At 39.0% G+C, this 25,770-nt stretch overlaps 1 protein-coding gene and 1 pseudogene across 1 annotated transcript in view; one reads left to right on the forward strand and one right to left on the reverse strand.

The window, feature by feature from the left end:
* VGLL4 (vestigial like family member 4) overlaps nt 1-25,770 on the reverse strand; it is a 159,619-nt gene that overhangs the window by 128,022 nt on the left and 5,827 nt on the right. The gene's annotated exons all lie outside the window — the stretch shown is intronic.
* The window catches only part of LOC134390143 (retinoic acid receptor RXR-beta-like), a 51,918-nt pseudogene continuing 41,226 nt past the window's right edge, over nt 15,079-25,770 (forward strand).

The raw sequence follows: 25,770 nt of genomic DNA on the forward strand, positions 1-25,770 counted from the left end.
TTCAATTTCAATTGATCATCTTCTCATTGATAAACTTTGTTATTCTCTCATGCTCTTAATATTTATTAGGACACTACTTATTATCTGTGCCACACATCTGTGAAATGTCAATATCAAATAACGAGACTTGCATAAACCTCAATGGAAATTCAAGTTGAATACCATAAAAAATAACCAACTTCAGAGCTGAAAGCAAAATATGACACTCTTCCTAAGCAGGATTACTTTGAGGAAAATTATCAATTACCTTATGTATTAATTCCATACTCTTGAAAAATAAGTAAATTTCAGGTAGCCTTCTATATAATCAGAACAGCTGGATTTTTTTTTTTTTTTTTTTTTTTTTTTGCTTCAGTAAGGGAATCGCAACCCTCGGCACGGTGCGGTCCACACCACGCTCAACCAGTGAGCACACCAGCCATCCCTATACAGGATCCGACCCCATGGCCTTGGTGCTACCAGCACCACACTCTGCTGAGTGAGCCACGGGGCTGGCCCAGAACAGCTGGATTTTTAAGACTTTCGTGAATAATTTACTGTGTCTGGTTAAAATACTGCTAATGGAACGTACTGTTATGATACAAATTTGAATCAGGCTTTCCTTTTGCTTATAAAGTTTACATTCTCACTACAGGGGGAAAAAATGAGGTGTTGTGGACATTGGCAAAGCAAGGCCTGCCCTAAACTGAAAGATCTCAGGGCCACCTCTTTGGTGACCAGACTGTCTCTCTCTCTTTTTTTTTTTAATGAGATTGGTGCAGTTTTGGTAGGAGGCTTGTGCTGATGTGGTGGGGAGGTGTCCCATTTTTAGAAAGAAAAAGTTTAAAATTTAAGATTGAAAGATTTAAGAAAACAAAAGATGGTCTACTCATACATAGGCAAAGGTAAAGTAGCTTCTTGTAATTTATCTCTGAAATTGTTCCATAAGCTCAGACAGAAGGAAGAAGATGAGAAAAAGTGGACCTGAAGTGCCATAGTCAAAGCAGAAATTGCAAAGTTCAGGAGCACTAGAGAAGTCAGACCAAGACCAACAGAACACACTAGAGAAGTCATTAGAAAAGTCAGATCAAGATCAATGGACAATAAAATAAGTGGCTGTTATCTGAGTCACGCAGTTTTGTGGTAATCCTCACAGCAACTGAAAAACTAGTACGGTTGCTTATTAAAATCTACCTCTTGGTGTATTTAAGCAAGAGTCGTGTCTTACACATTTTCATGTGTTTAGTTTAAAGCTTAGTGTGGTTCTCTGTATAAATCTGGCCTTCAGTGAGAATTTCTGAGTGAATGAAATCTTGTTAATCCCCTTACCACTTTCACTGGAGGAAGAATTATATGGGCACGAGTGTAAATCAAATTTCTTTAGTAGGGGTTTTTGTCATAGAGCCCAGGAGCCATAGACCCTCAAACATCTTAATTTGGCTTCTCTAAATGTTCCTGAAATACATAAACCTCAACAAGGTTGTTTCTTTGAAATGTTAGCTAGTTTTCTCATAATAACAAATATTTTCAAGTATCCCTAATTAAAAGTGTTCCACTTTTACTAACAATCTTTTTATAGCATCAGATCTGTTAAATACACAATTTTATCTTATTAATTGCTACAAAATTAGTATTTTTTTTAAATCAGTGTTTATTAACAACCTCAACCTTATAAAAATGACTCATAATTTTTATGTTTAATCACAACATCCTGTAATACAAAATGTTTAAGTTTTATATGGCCTACAGCTTTCACTTTTTAACGTCTGGCTTAAGAAGGAATTCCCTGGCACAAATTTGTTCTTATATATTGTAAGTATATATGAAGAATACAGGCTTTTAAAAATATACATGTTATTTAATCCATCTGAAATTTATTTTGGTATGTAGAATGAGGTAAGAAATTTTCCTAAGAAATTTCTCCCAAATAATTAGCCAACTGTCTCAACTTTTTTTTTTTTAAGAAAGTAAAAAAACAGTCTAGAGAATGGGAGAAAATATTTGCAAATCATTTATCTGATGAGGGTCTAGTATCCAGAATATATAAAGAACATTTACAACCCAACAACAAAAAGACAAACAGGTCCATTCAAAAATGGGTAAAGATATATTTCAAGGTAGCCAGAAAACAGGATCTTGAATGTTATAACCACAAAGAAATGATAAATGTTTAAGTGACAGATATGCTAACTGTTCTGATTAGATCATTATACAATATACACATATTGAAACAAGAAACTTACCTCATTAACATGTACAATGAAAAAAATTTTTTTTAAGGGAAAGAAAATGGGTAAAGGACTTTTGAATAGCCCTTTCTCCAAAGAAGATATACAAATGGCCAGTAAGCATGTGAAAAGATGCTCAACAATGATGAGATACTATCTCGTACCCATTAGAATGGTTGCTATCCAAAAGGCAAAATAACAGGTGTTGGGGACAATGTGGAGAAATTGGAACCCTTGTGCACTATTCATAGGAATGTAAAATGGTGCAGTCTGGAAAATAGTATCGTGGTTCCTCAAAAGATTAAAAAGAATTATCATATGATCCAGCAATTCCCAATATACCCCAAAAGAGTTGAAAGCAGAGTCTCAAAGGGATATTTGTACACCCACGTTCATAGCAGCATTATTCACAATAGCCAAAAGGTGAAAACAACCCAAGAGTCCATCAGCTGATGAGTGGATAAACAAGATGTGTTGTATACATAACAATACTATTCAGCCTTTAAAAGGAAGGAAATTCTGACACAAGCTATATGGATGAACCTTGAGACATTATGCTACGTGAAATATAAGGTTCCTAGAGTAGTCAGATGCCTAGACAGAAAGTAGAATGGTGGTTGCCAAGGGCTGAGAGACGGAGAGTTGCTGTCTTTATTGACAGCTGGCTGGTACAGGGATTTGAACCCTCGATCTTGGTGTTATAACCAGCCAGGTCTTAGGGAGTTATTGTTTAATGGTTACAGGGTTTCAGTTTTGCAAAAAGGAAAGATATGAAGATGGATGGTGCTGATGGCTGCACAACGTTATGAATACATTTAATGTCACTGACCATACACTTAAAAATGGTTGAGACTATAAATTTGATGCTACAGTAAAAAAACTGGGGAAAAAATTACTTCTCCATGGATTCTAAAATTTTCTTCTATATTTGTGTGTGTGTGTGTATGTTTCTGAACTTAATTGTTTCAATTACTCTTATCTAGAATTTTTCAAACAGTAAGGCATCACCCAATGGTGGTTCCTAAAATTAGTTGAATGGATCATGACCACCATTATTGTTGTCTTTTAATAAAGTAGAAGAGGATGGAAAGTAACAGAGTACTTCTGACACAGTGTAAAGTATTATTCCATGAAACTTGTTTCATATATATGCATATATGTATACTTAGTAAAAAATGTATTTTACAGCTCAGCCATGGATTTGTAGCCAAAAAAAAGTTTAAAAAATACTAGTCTGATTACCCCTATGTTCATATCACAATTCAGTTACTTCATACTAATAGTGTTTTAGTATCCAATAAAGTCTCTTTACTCCCCACCCTTTTTCTTTCAAAAGTTTTCAGATAAACTTTAGAATCAGTTTATCAATTAAAAACATTCCTGGTTTTCTGATGATTGCATTAAATTTATAGATTAATTAGAATGTAACTGACATCTTTATTTGACTGAATCTTCTTACTCAGAAATATGGCATGTATTTCCTTTTATACAGATCAACAACTTTATCTCATTCAATAGTTTTATAATTTATTCATATAGGTTCTTAACATTCTTAACATGTTTCTTGTTAGATGTTTTCCTAAATTTTTTATATCTATGGTTGATCTGTGAATGAGATTTTTTTTAGAGCTAATTTTTAACTGGTGTAATTGAATAGGTATAATACTGATACTTATATTTTATTCTTATAACTAGCCATTTCACTGAAGTCTCTTATTAGTCCTAGTGATTACCGTTTGTTATGATATTCTGGTAGACTATTATAACATCTGAAAACTACAGTTTTGCCTATTCCTTTTCAGTTTTTATATTTCTCTTTTTTAAAAAATCATAAGCTAGAACCTCAGGTTGAATGCTACTTGAGTTGTCTTGTTCCTAACTCAAACCGTTTCATCATCAAACATATTCATCATAGGTTTCTAGCATAACATTTATCACTTTAAGAAAGTGTCTTCTGATTTATATCTTGCTGAGAGCTTTTATCATAAATATTATGGATTTTTCTTTTTATCTCAGTAACTTAAATAATTTATTGCACTGTAAGAGTTAACTGTTATTGAACCGTTTTTGCATTCCTATGATACAAATGGCTTACCCTGGACATATGATGTGTTACTCTTTTAATAATACACTGCTAGCCTGAAATTTTTTGTATTTAATTTAGTTTTTTCATATCTTTGTTATAAGTGAAATGGTTTTATAATATACACATACACTTTGTGCTTTCCTTGTCCGGTTTTGATGTCATGGTTATATTACCCGCATAGAAGGAGTTAGAACACAGAGAAACCTGTTTTTTGAAGATACAGTAAAATTCACCTATGAAACCATCTAGGCCTCACATCTCTGACTACTTTTTCAATTGTTACCATGACTGTTGACCAATGCAGCTTTTCTACCTCTTCTCATCATTTTCATCATAATGCCCCTTTCCTCATTTCTAATATTCTAATTTCTTTTTTCCTTAATCAAATTCACCAGAGTTTGTTTAATGTATTGGTCTATTAAAAAAAAAAGTTTTTTGTTTTATTTTTTAGGTGTACTGGTTTATTTTCATTTACAATTATAAGGATAAAAGTAGAGAACAATTTTTTCTTTCAGGGGGAATTGAGATATTGGTAAAAGGACAAATGGTTTCAGTAAAATGAAAAAAAAAATTTTCTAAGATTCTTTTCTTTCCACTTTGGGTTTGTTTTTTTGTTGTTCTTCTTTTGGCTCATTTATTTCCCATTTTTCTAAAAACCTCATCTTCTCAAATGTTTCTTTGGTCTTATCCCAGCAGAATATCCACCTATGAACGTTTAAGGATCCCTGAGTTGATCTCCATCTGCACCTACTCATTTCCTTGTCCTATTTTACACTTCTTTGCTCTACATTCTGCAAGATTTTGTTGCCTCTCTTCCAGATTGCTATTTTTGTCTTCAACAATATCCATTTGATTCTCAAGCTGACCTACTTAACCATTTAAGTTCAATAATCACGTTTTTTAGGTCTATGAACTTGGTCGTTCCAGATGATCATTTCTCATAGCAGTATACTTTGATTTAATATATTCACTATCTCAAATCTCTTTGAAGATACCGAGTACCATGTTTTTAGCTATGTTCTCCAAAGTCTGCTTCCTCTGGGCCCTTTCTTTCATATTATTTATTTTCTTCAATTGTCTGGTGATCCTTTGATACATGTTCATACTTTGGAATAAAAGACTAGGTCAACCCACATGGGTAACTAATGCAAGCTTCCTCTCTGGTATTGGGCCTTCCTGGGGAGGGCAAACTGTAGGCTCTGTGTAAAAGGATAGAACGTGTCCAGTGATGGGCTTTCCTTTAGGGTATATAAGGGGGGAACAAGCAGAGAGAGGCAGGCTGGGAGACAAACCTGCCAAAATAAAGTCTTTTCCCCAGTGGTGAAGAACTTTCATAGATACTGCCTGTTAAAGAGTCTTTCATTTCCTTCCCAGCACCCTGTTTGTTCTGGGTGCCCATGGTGACCTGAAGCTCTATTCTGCTTCTCTCTCAGGTCCCTAACCCACCCGAGGAACCCTCCAAGACAGGACATTCATTTTCCTTAGAGTACAGTTCTCAGTTTTTAGCCAGGGATCATTGTTATAAATGAAACACTTAAATATACTAAATATTACTGAGTTCTGCTTTTAATATTGTCTTTTGCACCTGTGTTTTGAGTTTTGGTTTTCTTAACTTTTGTTTTTGTTTTCCTTTTGTCAATCTAATCTCATCTGTTTCCAGTCTCCTAGGAATTCTCCATAACTTTGTTTCCTGAAGGTGGTAAGCACTAATTTTCTAATTTTCTAGCACTGTTACAGATTTTTAAAAAATATTTATCTTTTGTGATTTTAAAGGATTTTTGGCAAGAGGAGAGCTAGATGCATGTGTTCCATCTGCCATTTTACTCTAAAAACCCAGCTTGTCGTCCTAAATTCCTAAATGAAATATTCCTTTCAAATTTGAACTGTTTTATTCAAAGCACCGTAAACTAGCACTTTGCTAGGTAACTGAAAAGTCATTTTTCTCAGTCCCTGCTTATCAGTGAACAAAACAGACTTTTGCCCTGTCAAGCTCATTTAAAAGTGACTACAGTCCACTTAAACATGTAAGTTCTGGGCCGGCCCGTGGCTCACTCGGTAGAGTGCGGTGCTGATAACACCAAGGCCACGGGTTCGGATCCTATATAGGGATGGCCGGTTTGCTCACTGGCTGAGCGTGGTGCTGACAACACCAAGCCAAGGGTTAAGATCCCCTTACCGGTCATCTTTTTTAAAAAAAAAAAAAAAACATGTAAGTTCTATGAAGGAAGTGACATTTAAGCAACATTTTTCAAAAAGAGGAAAAACACATACACTAGGATACTTCAAAGTTATGGGAAAATGGAATTAACAGATGATACGAATCTTTCCGCAAACTTTTTGAAGACCCCCTGGATGTAAGTTTTGATGAGAAAGGCAATCCTGGAGGAAGAAATTTTAACTTCACCAGACTTCAAAAGGAAAAGATTTATTAATTTCATTTACAAGGAATCAAGAGTTTGATCCAATAAAAAGCAGTTACAATAAATCTGAAGCCACTGATGGAACAGTTTGATTTTTCAAACTAGATTCAATTTCTCTAAAAGTGTAAACCCCAAATGTATTGCTTCTACAAATTATACCCACATCAAATGCCAAGTCAACAAGCATTTCATAAAGTATTAAGCAGAAGAAAATGAAGAAAAGATGTGGCCTTTGTCTTTTAACAACAGAATCTGAATGGGAAGAAATGCATATGCAAGTTAATTTCCACAGTGAGATAATAATTGATCTAGGAGATGGTTTAATGTTACATACCTACCACCTTTTCACCTCCTAAAGAACTGCTACAGTAATTCACAACTATGGCCCCCCTGGGAGAGAAGCTGATGGAGGTTGCTGAAAAAAAAAACCTGTTATTTTAGATTTTATTAATAGAAGTATTAAGACTAAACCATAAAGTACGTATTAGACAAATGTTTACAGACTGGGTCCTGGGAAGAGAGCTATTGTTTGACTCACGTGGAATTTTTTAAATCTGGAAGTTTTACATAAAAATCCAAGTTTCTAGTTTGTCTTGAACAATCAGGAAAAATTGGCATATCCAATCCTACATTTCCATGGACGAGTAGAAAGATGGAGCCAGTCATGTGCTGGTAAACATTAACAAGTGGAAAAAAATCACAAAGTTCCCTGAAATGTAGCACTTGCCATGGGGTAAATACTCGCACGGTGGCTGATTTTGAGCTCCCAACATGATGCCCAGAGTCAAGAAGGGACAGTCACCACTAGCTCATGAACCAGCTCTGGCACAACCGTGGCTGGAGCTGAGTGGTGGCCGCCCCTTGAAGAGGAGAAAGGGTCTTCTGCAAGTTCCCACTGCCCCTACGGTCTTACACTTGGCTGCTTCGTGCACTGTCAACAGCCTGCCTCACCCCCAAGAACTCCTGGGCAGGATCAGAGTTGGTGAAGGTCCAGGGCACACCATGCTAATCAGATCACATACGAAAGTCATTCTTTAAGCACTGTATTGTAGGAGGAACACTGACAAGCCAGGGTTGGTGAAGACAGCAATGAGTTTGGAAGACATATCCAACAAAGAATGGTTGATTATACCGGGCATGCTCGGACCAGATACTGATTATGACTCTCAAGGTTCAGGGAGAATGAAGGGGGAGATATGTATCAAATGAAAAAAAAAAAAAAAATGAAGGTATTGCATCCAAGGGTTATTGACTCTGATATTTTTAATTGAATTGTGCAGATGACATTAAAATAGCTCATAACATTTTTCTGTGTATTAAAGGAAAACATGGATTTCTAACGAGTGAGAAATATTCACTTAAAGAAAATATAATAACCATTGTCAAGTGTCTAAAGAGCTATTCTGTGGAACAATCTGTTTTCAACATCCATTATGCTAACTAGCAAGCCATTTTATTTTCAGTGGAGATCCATGTCTCACATTTACTATGCTAATTTGATCTGATAAGAAAAACCCTGACACTTATAGTAGCTGTCTCTGGAGAGTAGCTCTTCTGATCAAATGCCCGATGTCTACCCTGGGATGCAAACCTGGCTTACAGCAACTGCCTACACCTAGAGAGTGGCTTAAATAAGCACATAATGCTATGCCACCTTATGTTTTATGAAGCTTTTTAAAGTAAAATACACTACTGGGAGATGACATTTTCAATGTCTTCATGAGCAAAAGAGGAGTAATTGAAAGCACAAAATATACTACTGGTGGCTCCAACCTTTAGAGAGGGCAGTGAATTTAGTCCTTATTTTTGAGATTAAAAGTCTCGGGAACGCGATCCCATCAGAGAAGAGGACAGCAGCCCCCTGAGCTGCGTGTTGTCCTCCGTGAAGCCCTCTGCAGTGGACCCTCATCCGTGAAGTGTTGCTCTTATGATCACAGCATGCTACTGCACATTCATGTGCCGAAGGCGGAAAGAGCACTTCCAACTTTTTTTTTTTTCCACTTTAATCTTGAATTAGCCATCCAACTTCTCCAAGCTTAATTTTTTCTCTGATACCGCCCACCTAGTCTACTTTAAAAGGCTTATTATAAGAATCGAAGACATTTTACAAACTGCAAAGCAGTATCAAATGGAATACAGCATTTCTTCGAATTTTTAATTGGTAGTAATAGTGATAATTACTATAAGTCATCATTGCTAGTGTTAAATTAATTCTTTACAGATGAACCTTTCACTCCAATGGCTACTTTATTACTGCAAAATGTTGATTAAATGCTACCACACGCACCTAATGGTGTATACCTGGAGTACAAAGAAGAATGGCACAGGTCCCTCACCCCCAACAGGTCTAGGATCTCATATAGACTCATGGAATCTAAGGCCACCCATCCAATATAGTGACCCACTTAAACATTTCAGTAATGGGGGGGATCTTGTTACTTTGTGAAGCAGCCCTGTCATCTGAACTAAGTTCCTTTCCTTTACTGAGGTATTTACTAGAAAAGAAAACTCAATATAAAATGAAGTTCTGTGGCACTGTGCTGAGCTGTGGAAAGGCAGAGTTTTGACCCAGGTCTTCAGGGACAAATTCTGAGGATGTGTCACCGCCCATCCTAAATGTATGTCTGATTTCAGCAAGATAATATTTTGGAAATGCTATTTCACTGGTTGGGAAATCTTTATCAAATTAAAACTTCTTTGTTGATTTATTAGTGAAGGCAGCATATATGGGAGTTTTGTTTTATTTATCAGTCGCAGGAAAGTCATGTCCTCTATCTGGGAAGGCATATAGTAGAGAAAGCAAGGGTTTAGAGGCTTCAGGGTCAGGCTGCTTCAGGTCACATCTCAAGCACCGCAGGAGCTAAGTGTCCTTAGGCAAATTACTTAACCTCTGTAAGCCTCAGTTTTCCTTATCTATAAAATGGGATGGATGATAGTCCCTACTCAATAGGGGTGCTGTGAGAACTGAGGTCCACACAAGTTCAGGAGTCCATGAGGGATTTTTACCTGTGTTATTACAGAGAGAATCTTTTTAAAAAATTTGACATAAGCATGTTCTGAATTGTATACCTACTATATAAGCAAGTACTAGTATGTGATTCCAGTGGCTGTGTTTGTGTTTTATTTCTTGGTCTAATAAGAAAAGGACAGAAGCAAACCTAATATGAAATTGAAGTATTTGCACCAAGATCAAACTGTCACCACAATCTGTACGATGAAATATTTTTCAAGAGTTGGAAAGATAAAAGTGGTGGGGAAATTGCATTAGAAGACAGGTGGCATTATAAGCACACTAACAATAATCAGCCCCAGTAGGGTGACAGCGCCCTACCAGTGGAACAGAGATTTAGTCATAGCAGATCATCTATTACATCGTGACTTACTTTTATTGGCTATATTTAATTTATAAATCTGTATTCTAGTTATAAAGTTGGAAAAGAACCATAGGCATAAAGACTATGCCCACTGTTAATGCCTATATATTAACATTATAGTAAAGATACCCATACAAGGGTACTTCAAAAATTTCATGGAAAAATAGACTTATACAGATCTTTCCATGAATTTTTTGAAGCCTCTTCATACATAGTTCATATATACATATGTGCAGAAATAGCAAGAATGTGATAAAGGAAATGGAAATATAAACAATTGGTGAATCTGGCTACCACATGCCCTTTAACCAAAGAACTACAGCATCTCCTAACTAGAAGGACCTGTTCCTCCCTCTTAAAGACACAGATCCAGAACTCCCTGAGGAGTATATTATTAGACCAGTGCCTCATCTGGGGAAAGGAGTTTGAAATCAGAGTCACTTGGGAAGGCTTTGCCAGGGCACTTACAGGGACCCCTTCTCACCTCTGAGAATCACTGCTACTGGGAGTCACTCTTCTGGATGGAAATGGATGGTGTGCCCCTCAGGTGATTTGGGATATAGGGGTAAAAGTCACCGATGCAGCGATCATATTAGGCTGCCAATGATCGTAAATGATCACAGAGTGGCATACTTAATGAACACTATAGAGGAGCTGGAAGGAAAAGGATCCAAAGGCTATGTTATAAACAGCGCTATTTTTAGACTCAACTTTCCTGAAGTGCAGCATTACAAAACTGGGAGTCCCTGAAATACAGAAAGAGGCCAACAGAGTCCCCAGAACCACCACCACACTTCCTTCTGGGCTTTCCTGATGCCATTCTCCCTCCGGTTTCACCATGTTGACTTCCAGCAGGGCACACACAGCTCTAGAAAGCAGAAGCTGCTTGGTGCTTTCTCCCTCGCTAGAGCAAACACGAAGGCTCCAAGATGACTGGCCAGGGATGGTGTCATTCCATCATTCTCTTTAAGGAGCGCTACAGGACTTGCCACCCTGATAGTAAGCAAACTCCATTAGAGGCAGTTCCTCTCTTCTAAGCTTGTATTCCTCTTGAGTTTTAGGATGAGCACTCTGGAAAATGGTCACTGTCCTGTGGTGAAACCACTGAACTCTGTGTGGTTCTCTAAAGCATCCCTCTGCAGCACCATGAAGGAGTCTGCCCAGTAGACAGTGAGAAGACAGCGATGTACTCCAGCCCATCCGAATATCCAGCTCTTTGTACTTGCATGACACAAGTAAAACACAGGAGTCAGGAGTAAGTTTACACCACGCGGTAGATATAAACCAAACCATGTTTTCAAACTGCGGGTCCTAATTCATTAGTGAATCATAAGAATCAATTTAATGAGTCATGACCCAACTTTTATTTAAGTAAAGTAAAATACAAAGACTAGACAGATATATCAAACTGCACTGTGCAAAGTAAGGGTAAGTATTGTCTCCTGAAATATCAGTATATAAGAATACTTCACAAAGTTCATGGAAGAAGTCGTATTATCTTTTATTTCATTTTTCTGTGCACTGCTTTTTCTGTAGCTTGCGGGTACAGGGATGGAACCCAGGTCCTTGGTGTTATCAGCACCACACACTCCCGAGTGAGCCACCGGCCGGCCCATAAAATGCTTTTCTAATGCTTGCCGTGGGCAAAGATGTTTGAAAGCCACCATATTAGATGCTAAGAGGAGTAAGAGGGAAAGGAGAGGGAAAGACGGAGAAAAATCTGGAGCAGGCCCAGCTCACCTAGTCAGAGAAGTAAATGATATCCCTGAAACAGGTCTGCTTCATTGTTGTGGAGGCTGACTAAAAACCATCATGATTTCTTTGAGGAAAGAAATAAATCTGAGAAAACTATGAGTGCAACCGATCATTATGTGATAATTCATCTGATCTGTTTCTTTTTTCTTTCAGGCAAATAAACCACAATCTATGTGCATGAAAATACTCCACACAGCTGGGGTGTCAGTCCCCATAATAAAAGCTTGAGCTCCTGGGAATTCTTTCTTGGAGGGATTATGGTAATCTATGCATCATTGATTAGTCAATTTTCAACGATCATCACCAAACAAGGAAGTAATGAATTTCTAGGAGCCACCGTACTTGCAGTACCTCAAAAGCTGTCATCTTCTCTTACTGTTCTCTCTACATCACTGGCACCAGCCTGATCTGGCTTTTTTCTGATCATCTGCATATTCGTTAGACCAGATCAAAAATACTATCCTCTCCACCAAAACCCTCAAAAACAAAGTTACATTTACTTAAAATTGGTTTAACTTAAGTGAGGAAGTCAGCAGATACCAGAAGATCTTATAATCAGAAGATAGAAACACAGAATTACCAGAACTAAAACATTTTGTGAACATCATGGTAAAATAAAGTCTTGTGTTACAGCCCCACCAACGTGTTGTTTTATACATCAGCATACAGTGCTATGTCCTCCCATTTTGATCAGTTTTTACTACTAAAAAATAGAGTTGGAAAAAGTTGGGGACTTCCAGCATCAGCATTATCACTGAAAGGAGAGACTCCTCAAGCACAAGGAAGAACGGCAATCTCAAGTTGTATTTTCATTAAGAACCTTCCAGGATTACCCTGGACAGTGATTAAATCAATGTCTCATGAGCAGGGGAATGATTATTTTAAGTAAATTTATTCCTTTCAGGCCACCCAGATAAGCGACTATTGTGTTATTACAAAACCATCGCTTCACTATTTAGCTCTACAGTGTACTGTAGAGATATTTCTTTTATTCTCCACTAGTAGACATAATGAAGCCTTAGGCTATCAGGTATTACAGACTCAAGTCACAATAGCTACTGTTCTCTTCAAAATGCTAAAACAATAACGTGCTCAAAAATGCCCAAGTTTTCGGTTTTCCAGGAGCAAAAGAAAAGAATCATTTAGGTCACCTAGATGAGTTGGGAAACTGATCCCAAGTAGGAGAACATTTTTCTGTTTGTAGTAAGACACCCAAATCAGATTATGTACACCAGGCTTTCTTAAATGTTAAGGAGAATGTTAACCTTCCCTGAAGTGTATGAGGAATTTATAACAAAAGCTAAAATATAATTAATCTAGGGCAGAGAAAGCTGAGTCAGGTTGAACCAGCCCAAGTAGGTCTAAGAAAACTACTGAAAGATAATGAACTTAACATGCATCTTTGTCTAGATTGTATGACTTTTCAGTCTTAGTAACATTATTATTGTATTAGGTAACAAAATACAATGCCTAGTTTTTGAGCTCTGCACATTCGACGGTGCACAGAGCACAACAGTAAGAAAAGTCTCTTAAAAGTGTTCCCTACGTGTTAATAATGATCACAGACATCTTTGGACATTTTTCCTCTAATTTCCTTTAAATGTGCAAAATGATCCCGAGAAGCTGGAACCATGACAGAGGGAGTCCAGAATTAGGCCAGCTCAGTCCTAAACCGACTAGAGCCACCAGAGTCAAAGGAAGAATGTTGCAGAATATTCTGGTCTGGAATCATCTGGCCTTAGATGCATATTTATCCTTATTTTGCAAAACACTACCAGGCTGTATTCATCACAGGAGGAAAGTAAGAATTCCTCTTGCCCTTGGCAGGATCATTCTGTTGTGTGAAATCGGCTTTCCCAAATCGTAGCTCCAAAGGGAGGCCTTGCATCTAACTTGTTGAAGTGAGCAGGACTGAAGCCATGATGGGACCTAAAACCACATGGGCTATATAGGCAGATTTTAAAAATACACATTTTTTTTTTCTTGGCATGCATTTCTCTGAGTTCCCTCTTTTCCCATGGTTATTTGATATTTTGGGCCTTGGTTATGGGGCAAGATGATATTTACATGAATGTAAAGTTGTTTGCCAGCCAGCCTGCAGCTGCAGACACATGTACTACCCAGACCCAGAGATAAGGACAGGAGCAGAGACCAGATGAAGGGTGACACCTTGTACCTGACTCAGACACAGACCCCTTGCTCATGTGCCCCTCCCTCCTGCTTTTCACTTCCCATGCTCCATTCCCTCAGTCCCCTCTTTAAAACCCCTCAATATACCTGAGTCTTTGAGATGGCTTTAGCCTGGCCATTCTCCTACAGGTTTACAGGAGAGGTGGGTTAACCCAACATCTCCTCAGGTCACTGTGTTCCTGGATAAAAGCTGACTTCCGTTTCCACCACCATTTGACTTGTTTGTTTGATTTTTGCCTGGGGGCAGGCAGCTGGACGCGTGAGTTTGGTATCAATTTGGAGGAGCCTCATCCAGGAGCTGAGTGTGCCCTGTAACAACCTCACCACGTATACCTATCTCTTACATGTTTTTCAGCCACAGAGACTGTACACACGTTCATCAGCTCCACAAAGGCAGGGACTGTCCCTTCCTCATCTTCATATGCCCTTACACACAAGTGTACAGCCATTGCTCACTGAACTGGAAACTAGGCAAGCCTCCAACCTGAACAGGGTGATCCTGAAGCTGGGCTTCAGGAGAGAACCTGAGAAGGTAGCCCAAAAAAAGAAAGAAAAATTCTTCTACTCTCCACACTCAAAGACACAAAGGGCCACCCTGAGGTCGTTTTTCCTATTTTTCATTTGCATGAACAGTACTTTGTTTTACTGATCCTAACTAAACTTGAGCATTATAAAACAGAGAAATTCAAAATACTATCTTCTAAATTAACTATATTAATGTGCAACAAAATTTGTAAAGAGCTATTTAAGACAGTCAATATTTACCACAATCTTAGAGGCTTAAAGGAGTTTTTTGTTGTCTAAGCAAAAGGCCTCAGCCTGAGCTGCCTCTCCTAGCCCAGCGTCCTTGGGAATGACACTATCCCTGAGCTTCAATTTCCTTAGTAAGGGATAATTATACCTTGCCTTCAGGTAGTTGTATCCTCTCAACAGTCAAAAGCTAAATGATGTGAATTGTACAAGAAGTGGAAAAAAGCCTTAATGGCTACCTCATCCGATCACTGGTCTAGTGATAATCTTGTGTGAATGGTGGTAGTGGGGGCAACATGGGAAGACAGAGACACGTGAATAGTACAGAAAATGAGGAAAAGTCCCATCAGTGGGCCAACCCTGTGCCACAAGAGAGGAAAGGTGGTCCCATCCAGGAGTTGAAAGCTAAGGTAAGTCAGTCTTCTATGCCCAACGAGCCCATTTAATCCTCACAAATACTCTGTACTCTGTAAATAGGTATTGTTATTTCATGTTACTAATGAGGAAACAGGCTTCAGAAAATAAAAGTCTAAAGCTACCTTTCACAACCTGGAAAATGTTGAGAGCAACCATTCCTATTTTTGTTTTCTATTAAATCTTGCACGCATACGCACGCACGCACGCGCGCGCACGCACGCACGCACGCGCACACACACACACAGAGAGAGAGCTGGTAAAAAGGCAGTTCTTATATTTTAAGGACATGCACTTTTCAGCCTGCCAATCCACTGGGAACTAAACTGGAAAGGAGTGCATCTTTGAGAACTCACAATGTATAAAGGGTCTACCTTAACTTTTTTTTTTTTTTTAAAAGATGACTGGTAAGGGGATCTTAACCCTTGACTTGGTGTTGTGAGCACCACGCTCAGCCAGTGAGCGAACCGGCCATCCGTATATGGGATCCGAACCCGGGGCCTTGGTGTTCTCAGCACCGCACTCTACCGAGTGAGCCACGGGCCGGCCCTACCTTAACTTTTTTAATTAATATTTTAGTGCTTAGAAAAAGAACACTAGACCTTGTTCCCACATACAACCGTAATTCTTGCAATATTGTTTAGCCAGTAATTTTAACTTTGAACAAGAACAATTAAAAATATATACTTTAGGAAGAGCAAGAAAACCATTTAAACACACTGCAGAATAATCTTTCAGCCTTGATGTTCCCTCTCCTTTTCCCTCGCCCACCACGTTCATGAATGGGTTTTGCCCCCAATGTTTGCTCTCACTCAGCTATGCAAACAGAATTTTCATGACTGTTCTCCATTCTGCCATGTACTGCCATTTACAATGGCGTGAATGGCCTTGGATCATTTTTTTCTTCTCTAGTTCTCTGCCAGTCAATTAGTCCATCAACCAACACACACATATTTATCTAGACTTCTGGGAACACACAGGAGGCTCTTCATTCCAGGTCACTGAGAGTACGCTGTGAATCTACAGTCAACCATTCAAGCTCCAGCATCCAAGGATAACAGAATATTTACATGTTCTGGTACTTGAAAATAAAAATGAGAATCTAAGCTGTTATCACTGGGGAAAACCACCAAAATAAACAGCATGGAGCCAGAAAACATGGAGAGAAGCAGATGGTTTTATTATGGTGCAGGACACAAGGAGCATCCATAAAAAGCACTTAAAGTGGATTCCTGACTTACGTTTTTCATCATCAGCATGAACCAGAGATGCTGCCCTTGACAAAACATCCAACGGTGTCTCCATTCCTGCTTGGAGCCTAAATGGAAAAAGTAGAGGAAAGAATTTAAACAGAACTTGAAAGACTTTTTTGGAATTCTAGTAGTTAACAGAATGATTCCTCCACCAAATGCAAATCATTCTTCAGAGAAGATGGGAAATTTTTCCCATCTGACGAAACGGAATGGACTTGGTTCAGGAATAAGGGTTCCATTCCAATCTGTCTACTAAGATGAACTTTGCCAACTCCAGGAAGCAGCTCATGTCCAAACTAAAAGAAGGGATATTGTGAGTATTCATGCCCGTGTTATTAGGTGCTTATAAATGTTTATGTGCGTGCATAACATGCCTGCACAGATATACCTAATAAAAAACGTTTTCTGAACAAAGACTGCTCTATATACATAGCATTACCACCAGTAGGAGGTTTTTGTTGTGGTAGTTGATGGTGGTGGTTTATTAGTTTTAACAGAAATTACTAAAATTGAACCATTTTGTTTTCCCCTCCTTAGCTGAGAAGTTATCACAGTTTCATCAGCAGTAGAGAGGGACTCTGCCTGCCCATGCAGGTGTAGCTTACTGTATGCAACGTACTCACGAAAAGCTGGCTGGTAATTCCACTGGTGAGTTACACAGTATTGTAAGTCCAATAGGAATCTTTATTCTAAAATGTCATAGTTTGTAATATACTATACTGTTACCACCTATCATCAGTTTATCTAGTGCCATGTTTTCTGTAAGACTGGATTTTTATTTTTCACCGTTTCATTAAATTACAGCATACCTATAAAAGCAAAAACTGCAACAAAAGATTTAAAGTTGGAGGAAAAGTCTAGAAAACTAGGCTGTTTTGCCCAGTTTCCCTTTTCTTGATTTAAATACATGTACACGATTACAGTAATGTGCCATTACTGTAACATTATGACATTTTAGTCAACAACAGACCACATGTACCATGATGGTTCCGTAAGATTATAACAGGGCTGGCCAGTCAGCTCAGTTGGTTAGAGTGACGTGCTGTTAAGACCAAGGTCTGGAACTCAACCCCTATGCCAGACAGCCACCAAAAAAAAAAAAAAAAAAAAAAAAATTATAACAGAGCTGAAATCCTATCACCGAATGTCATATCTATCTTAACATCGTACTGCAATTACTTGATTTTTTAAACAAATTTAGTGTAGCCTAAGTATGTAGTGTATATAAAGTCTACAGTAGTACACAGTAGTGTCCTATGCCTTCCTATTCACTCACCTCTCACTTACTGACTCACCAGAGCAACTTCCAGTCCTGCAAGCTCCATTCATGGTAAGTGCCCTATACACATGTATATTTTAATCTTTTATACTGTATTTTTACTATATCTTTATGTTTAGATATGATTAGATTCACAAATACACTGTTACAATTGCCTACAGTATTCAGCACCATACCATGCTGTACAGGTTTGTAGCCTAGGAGACACAGGCTGTACCATATAGCCTGGGTGTGCAGTAGGCTGTACCATCAAGTTTAGTGTAAGTGCACTCTGAGGTATTCACACAACAACAAAATCACCTAACAACGCATTTCTCAGAATGTATCTGTTGTTAAATGACACATGACTGTAGTGGGAACACACACAGCCTATTAGCTCAACAACTAAGAAAAACTGCACCACTTTAAAGACACTTGGCATTTATTCAATATTCTTCAACATTTACTGAGAACATACTATGTATGTGCCAGTTACAACACGTGGCAGACAAGCTTTTCTTTATAATATTCATATTTCAGGCCTCCAAAGAAACATCCATCCTTGATCTTGCAATGTGACTTCATTCAAAAAACATTAAACATGTACTAGGTGCTAAAGGCAGGACAAATGAACAAAGCCCAGCAGTCGCCTTCCAGGATCTTTCAATCTGTACAGTCAACATTGGTGAAAGAAATCTAGTTTAAGGCAGTGTTTTCCTGAAGCAATTTGCACTGGATATTCGTATTTTGTAAAGAAAAAAAACGTTTTCCTATGATAAGTCAGTCTGGGGGACACTGGAGTAAACCGAGTTAAACAGCTTGTTTTCTTTCCTGTGCTTTTAACATGCTGCTATGCCTTATGCAGAGGCAAAGGCAGTGGGGTGGTAGCTCTATTCACACAAAATCCCTCAAACTTCATTGGCTATTCCTTTAACTTGAACGGTCTCTTAGGGAACACTCAGGGAAATAAATACTAGATTAAGGCAAAATGTGCAAGGTGTCAAAAGAGTGCTATAAACAAAGTCGTATAAAGATATAGACGAATTCTGAGACGCTTTGTGAACAAAACAGAGCTGAAGCTGAGCCTCTGAAAAATGAATACAAAAGTCTCCAGAAGGGAAGAAAATAAGCAGGATCTATTCAACAACAAGCTGCCCAAACAGGCTAGAAGAAAAGAGTAAAATGGGGATAGAAAGTATAGTAGTCCCCCTTATCCGCAGTTTTGCATTCCACGCTTTCAGTTACCCAAGATGAACTGCAATCTGAAAACATTACATGGAAAGTTCCAGAAATAAACAATATGCAAGTTTGAAATCACATGCTGTTCTGAGTAGCATTATAAAATCTTGCACCTTCTTCTCTGCCATGACCAAGATGTGAGTCATTCCTTTGCCCATCTAGCGAGTCTGTGTCTATGCTACCTGCCCATTAGTCACTTAGTAGTCCTCTCAATTACCAAATCGACTGTCACAGTATCACAGTGCTTGTGCTCAAGTAATGCTTCTTTCACTTAATGGCCCCAAAGCCAAGAGTAGTAATGCTGGCAATTTGGACATGCCAAAGGGAAGCCATAAAGTGCATCCTTTAAGTGAAATGGTGAAATTTCTCAATTCAATGAAGCAAAAAAGTCACAGGCTTTGACCAAAAATTGCAAGATCTATGGTAAGAATAAATCTTTTATCCATGAAATTGTGAAAAAGGAAAAAGAAATTCAGGCTAGTTTTGCTGTCCCACCTCGAACTGCAAAAGTTACAGCCACAGTATATGATAAGTATTTACATGAGGGAAACGGCATTAAATTTGTAGGTGGAAGCCATGAACAGAAATGTGTTCCAACTGATGGCAATCGGGTTTGGTACTAGTCACGGTTTCAGCATCCACTGGGGGTCTTGGAGCACATGCGACATGGATAAGGGGGGATTACCATAAGAAACAAGGATGGAAATTTAGATTGGGGCCACACATGGAAGGACTGAGGGCTTTGACAGGACTTGGGCTTGATTTTATGTGTGTCAAGAAGCCACTGAAATCTCTGAACAAATAAATAACTTGATCATCTTTGTGTGGTAAGCAAGTTATCCTGGTAGCACCATGTCGAATGGAGTACAGCCTGGGAAGCTAAAGTTAGGGTGACAATCAGAAAGGTAGAGCTGTAAGTAGGCATGCAGAAAGTGGACAACTGGAAAGAGTTATAAGTAGGCATGCAGAAGGTGGACAATGGGAAAGACAGAGCTATAAATAGGCATGCAGAAGGTCAACAATGGGAAAGATAGAATTATTAGTAGTCATGCATAAGAGAATGAAGGGCATTAGCATGGGCGCAGTGGGGATGAAAGAAAACTGCAGAGATAGAACTGACAGAGCCTGGCAGATCTCAAGATGTGAGAATCAAAGAAGATTCTGAGAGATGGGGAGGGCAATGAGATTCTAAACCAAATAGAGGAAATTTCTTTTCCTGACAGAAGGGAGGATGAGTAAAACCATAGGTATAAGAGAGAAAAACTAATGGCATTCACATTCCTAATCTCTGTAAAATAGAAAAGATCATCTCCTGAGAGTAAGGATTTATGAACTCATTCAAAAGTGGAGAAAACAAAGAAAGGTTTGGAACTGACTGATAAAAAGAGGTTTGCTGAACTCCCAAGAACTGGGTAATGTTCTCTTTACCCAAGCCAGTTTCCTATTCAGGCAAGATCTGGGTTTAAAGTCTTGTGATTTTGAGTAGTAACTGTTGATGGGCATTCTACTCCATGATACAGTAGACTCATAATTCTTCACATTAACTTCCCCATTAGGTTGAAGAGGAATGCTTTCAAAATTCTATACCCAAGTAGATATATATTAATATATGCCTTAAATTATACAAATTATGCATAGAAGCAAAATATCAAAGCATAAAAGCATCAAAGGATACAAAGAAGTAGACTCGGACTTCTGGCATAGAAGATTAGATACTTAAGTTTATACAGATACTATGAAACATAAACCCCCATGCAGCTTCAGTTCAAAGTAGAAAGATAAAAGATTAGGTGTTGAAGGGGCATCTACAAGGCACTTGCCATCTGCTGCAACCTTATTAAAAAAAACCAACCAATTTTTATTACACAGTTATTCTGAGTTCAGTGAAGTGCCCAGGAGAGGTTGGGGAGAAATAGAAGACATGATCCTGCTTTCAAAGAGTTATGATCTTGTTCATGAAACTAAAGTATATGGGATAGGATAACAAGAGGCAAAATCAAAAAGGATAATAAAAGACAAAATATAATTTACAAGTAAAATGCGTATTGTGTGATAAAAGAGAGATCAATGCCAATTTATGTGTTTACCTGCGAACACCTATTTTTTGATTGGGGAGTGTGTCCATGTCTGCATCTTTCAAAGAGCCTCTTCAAAGTTTTCCTCCCCCAGGCAGTCACTCTCTGACCTCCCTCACTTACCCAGATCACACTGTTTGTATATTTTCTGGGTGCAAGGACCCTGTCTTATCCCCAGTACAGTCATGTTGGGTCAACAGCCTGAGGAAAGGCACAGAAGCAGGAATGACCACCCGGGACAGGTGGACTGAGACCAGCCTGGTTAGAATTGAGAATCTGTGTCAGCAAGCAGTAGAAGCTCGGTTTGGGTTAGCATGATGTGGGTGGACTTAGGCAAGAGCTGAAGGCTAGCCACAGAGGTTCATATTTCACGTCTAGTCATCACCACTCCCTGAGCAGGTCAGGGACAGGAAGTTAATGCTATTTTAGTCTAGAAGTTCTGTGTAGGATGTTTTGACTTGAGGGTATGAAGTGAGGAATTACTGGAGGCAGATTAGTTAAGAGGCTTCTGCAGGAACCAGGTGTGGAGATAAGGACAATACAGGTGGGAGATGAAGGTTAGGACCATGCATTATCAAGCCACAAAAGAACTATGCAAATAAAGGGGGAAGATAACAGTCATTAAAAAAAAAGTCTTCTGAATTTTACATCTTGTACATTATCCATAGCCCAACAAACCCAAGAGAACATACTGATAATGTGGGGGGGAAACATAGCTACAGTATTTGACATAGGGTCACACTACAGTGAGAAGCAAAGTAGCACAGTAGTTACTGAAGAGGGTGATCTTTGGACACCCACCTGCCTGAGTTTGAATCTGGCTCAGCCACTTCCTATCTCTGCAACCCTGGGAAGTGAGTTCACCTCTGTGTGCCTGTCTCCTCAACTGTAAAATGGGGATATTAATATTACCTCCCTCACAGGGTATCCTGAGAAGTGGATGGGATTTACAGGTATCAAAATAACTTTTTTTGAAAGTGAACATTATTTTATAAGGAGACAGGCAATCACAACAAATTACAAAATTTGAAAACACTATAAATATCACCTTACAAACTCCCTAAAATGGTATATTTTAATTAATTTCATGACACACCTATAAAATACTTTTTATTACATTTTTCAATATAATTTATAATTTTTAAATATAATTAGATATACATTTTAAAATAATTATTTGTCAAAACATATGCAAATACATGAAATAAATGGCAAATGACACTCAACGTACTGAAAAAAGACAGGGCACTGACCACTGCTTTGGATAGAGTGGTCTGGGAAGATTTCTCTGAAGAGATGAATGGAAGCCAGTCACGAAGAATGAGAGGGATGGGCCACTAAAGAGCACAAAGGGCTGAGGGAGGGCGGGCAACAACCAGCACATGCAAAACCCAAGACAGACAACAGCTGGACAGGGGATGTGGCATAAGACTGGTGTGACCGGTGGGGGGCGCAATGAGCAAGGGGGGAGCACGGGAGGCACAGCTGGGGAAATGGACGCAACAACATTGAGATGTTATTCTACCCCGGGGACAAGTCCAGGAATGGTCTGAATGGTTTTAAGGAGGGCAGTGACATGTCTGGTTTATTTTATGTCCTATGTGAACCATAAATGATCCACTGCCTTTCACAAAAGATTATGCAGCATCTGGAAACTAAACCTAAGTATATCCCAGTAACATCTTATTTCTGTGGTAGTTTTTACATAGAACATAGTGACCACCAAAAACAGAATCACTGGAAATGCTGACACCTGGAACGTGACACCATTAAAGAGAGAGGAACGTGGGTCTGGAAGAAGACACAGAGCGCATCGCGAGCTGTTCTGCATCACCACAAGCCCACTCTGGTCTGCCTCACCGTCTTTGATCATGGTTGTTGTCAAATGTGAACATCACGCACCATGAATGGAACACACATTCTGCTGTGTGTTTTTCAGGCAATGGTCATGTATTTTTCTGCCAGGCCACATTCCTTTCCTCAGACTCCCTTATCCCCAAATCATGTGCACTTCCAAATAGCTTAAGGCTGAGAATTAGGGAAGAATAGGCATCAATTCTAAAACCACTAAAATTTAGGGGCATTCAGTGCTAATGACAAGCTCAGCTATAAATTTTTAAGCCATTATTTTGGCTTTTCCACAAAAAGAACTGTCCCATTTTGGTCAACAAGGAGACAAGAGCACCTATCTTGGGAAGAGAATTATGGGGTGTATTAGATTATATTTTTCTCAAACAAGGGAATGGAATTCCAAGATGTTATGAAACTTTTCTAGGGAGATGTTCAAGATGAAAGCTATAGCACCAGGCGTGCCTTGCCCCGCGGCTCTCCAGTAACAGCGGCTAACTACACGGTGAGGTTCAGGAAAGGGCAGGAGAACATAGAGCAACCGTTTTGGCTAGAGGTGGAAACCAGTGGGGATGGGGGTGGGAGGACTCACATCAAACTGCCTGATGTTCCTGCCACACTCTCACTCGGCAAAGTCAGAAACAGGAAGACATCATTATCCTGGGCTGCCTAATGGCCTCTCCAACTTCCAGATGCACACTATTAAACATCCCTAATTACTGTTGATCCTGCCTGTTCCATCACGAGTGCAAACTCTATCCCCCAACGAGGACTAACCAACTCAGCCTCAGCTAACAATGTCCAATGGTAAGACAAACCTACAAGTATGAACTATCACACCATGACACAGGGTACATGAACTTTTTGGCCAACAGAAATTTAGAGGCATTCATTGGGTATCTCCCTCTTTCTAGAAAACACTATATTTTGACGTTACAGAAAAAGGAAGGTAAACTCCCTGTCCTTGAGCAACTTACACCGAGTGTGGATCACACCTTAGTTGATCTGGCTAGCAGTCAGTCTCAGCAAGAAGGACAACTGAAATGAAAACTCAGACCAAATTGTCACCAGATTCTGGGGGCCACATGCAAGCATCACTTCATGGTCCTCTTGGCTGTTTCCATCCCACAGTGTGTCCAATTGATGCCCCACCAACTTCTTGTAGCATATATTCTTCCACATATTCACCCAATTCTCAGACCATCCCTCTCTGCTCTTCTGGCTAAAAATATCTCTCATTTGTGTAATCCTTTTTTTCTTCTCATACTTTATCAACTGTTAAATCAATAGATCCAGTACTTTAGCATCAGAAAACCTAAGTCTGAGGCCGAGCCCGTGGCGCACTCGGTAGAGTGCTGCGCTGGGAGCGCAGCGACGCTCCCGCCGCGGGTTCGGATCCTATATAGGAATGACCGGTGCACTCACTGGCTGAGTGCCGGTCACGAAAAAATAACAAAAAACAAAAAACAAAAACAAAAAAAAGAAAAAGAAAACCTAAGGCTGAGCCCTACTTTAATACTTTCACTCATTCAGTCAACAATTAATCCCTGAAAGCCTGTTTCGTGCTAGGCTTTGCTCCAGATGTCTAACACTAATTGATGGGCCAGTCATTGAACCTCTCCAGGCCCCAGTGTCCTCACTTAAAGAAAACGGTACAAACACTGCCTAACTTCATATGGCCACAAGCTTGTCATGTGGATTAAATGATAAAACGTAACTAACAATGCCTTATAAACTAAAGTGAGAGATAGATTTTATCATTCTACCACCACTGCCATCTTATAGCTGTACGGCATATACTTTTTCAAAACACATTCACATGAATGACCTCACTGCATTCTCACAAGCAAACTGTGAGTTAGGCCAAATGGTCAACGATAACTATACTTCTTCTACAGATGAAAAACTGAGGAACCAAGAATATGAGCAACTTCCTGAAAAAGCTAAGCCTAGAATCCCAATCTCCTGACTCGTCATCCAATGCTGTTTTTACTATTCTTAAGTTGATCATCATAAAGAGTTTTTGGAGACATGCACAATTATTTAGCTGAAGTTATCTAAGAAAACAAAACAAACCTCCCATCAGCAACCAACACTTCTAGCCCTGTGCTCTTTCCTCTACACCTTGACATATTAATCAGTCAATAACAGGATAGTTTCTAAAGCGGGCAAGGAGAAGCAAGCCCTCTCCTCTCAGGAATACAAAAACTGTACCATACTTGATGTTCTTTTAATAGAGGTAGGCAATGGAGTCACATTTATAGTAAACAAGGCAGGAAAGAAAAGAAGATTGTCACACCAGGTCAGATGATGCTGAGAATGGAATAAACAACAACACTAGCAACAGACTACAGAGCCTCCGCCGCCGCCACAGAGGAGTCAAGTAAAAAAGCCTGCAGGCCTCCAGGCTCCAAGAACAGGTTTGGTATTAGCAAGGATGGTATCTACTTAGTCATGCTCAAGAAAACCTGCTGTTAAGCTCCAGTGGCTAACTGTTAAGGTTCAGTGAATGACATTTTAAAATGTTCACCTTGGTGCTCACAACGTTACACTGTATGCCACCTTTCCAAACAGAAGCCAGCACACATTCAACATACTCTTTCAATAGCCACACTGCCAAAGAAAGAGCACAAACAGGTGAATCCTTTGCTATTCCAGCTGTCCTTTTCTAAGCATGTCCCAGGCATGAATAATTGACCCATGTTCCCATTATTTGAAGCATCACGCTGGGTACAACACCAGAAGGACTTGGCTGGCTACCACTTACATCCAATTCCTTACTTCCACACATAATTATTCCTGAAAATTCATTAGAAGACCAAATGTCTGAAATGTGAACACTACACCTACATGTTCTGTGTCTATTTCCAAAGAATGAAAAAATATACATGTGTAAACTCT

Source organism: Cynocephalus volans, chromosome 11, assembly GCF_027409185.1.
Source record: "Cynocephalus volans isolate mCynVol1 chromosome 11, mCynVol1.pri, whole genome shotgun sequence".
NCBI classification, from domain to species: Eukaryota; Metazoa; Chordata; class Mammalia; order Dermoptera; family Cynocephalidae; genus Cynocephalus; species Cynocephalus volans.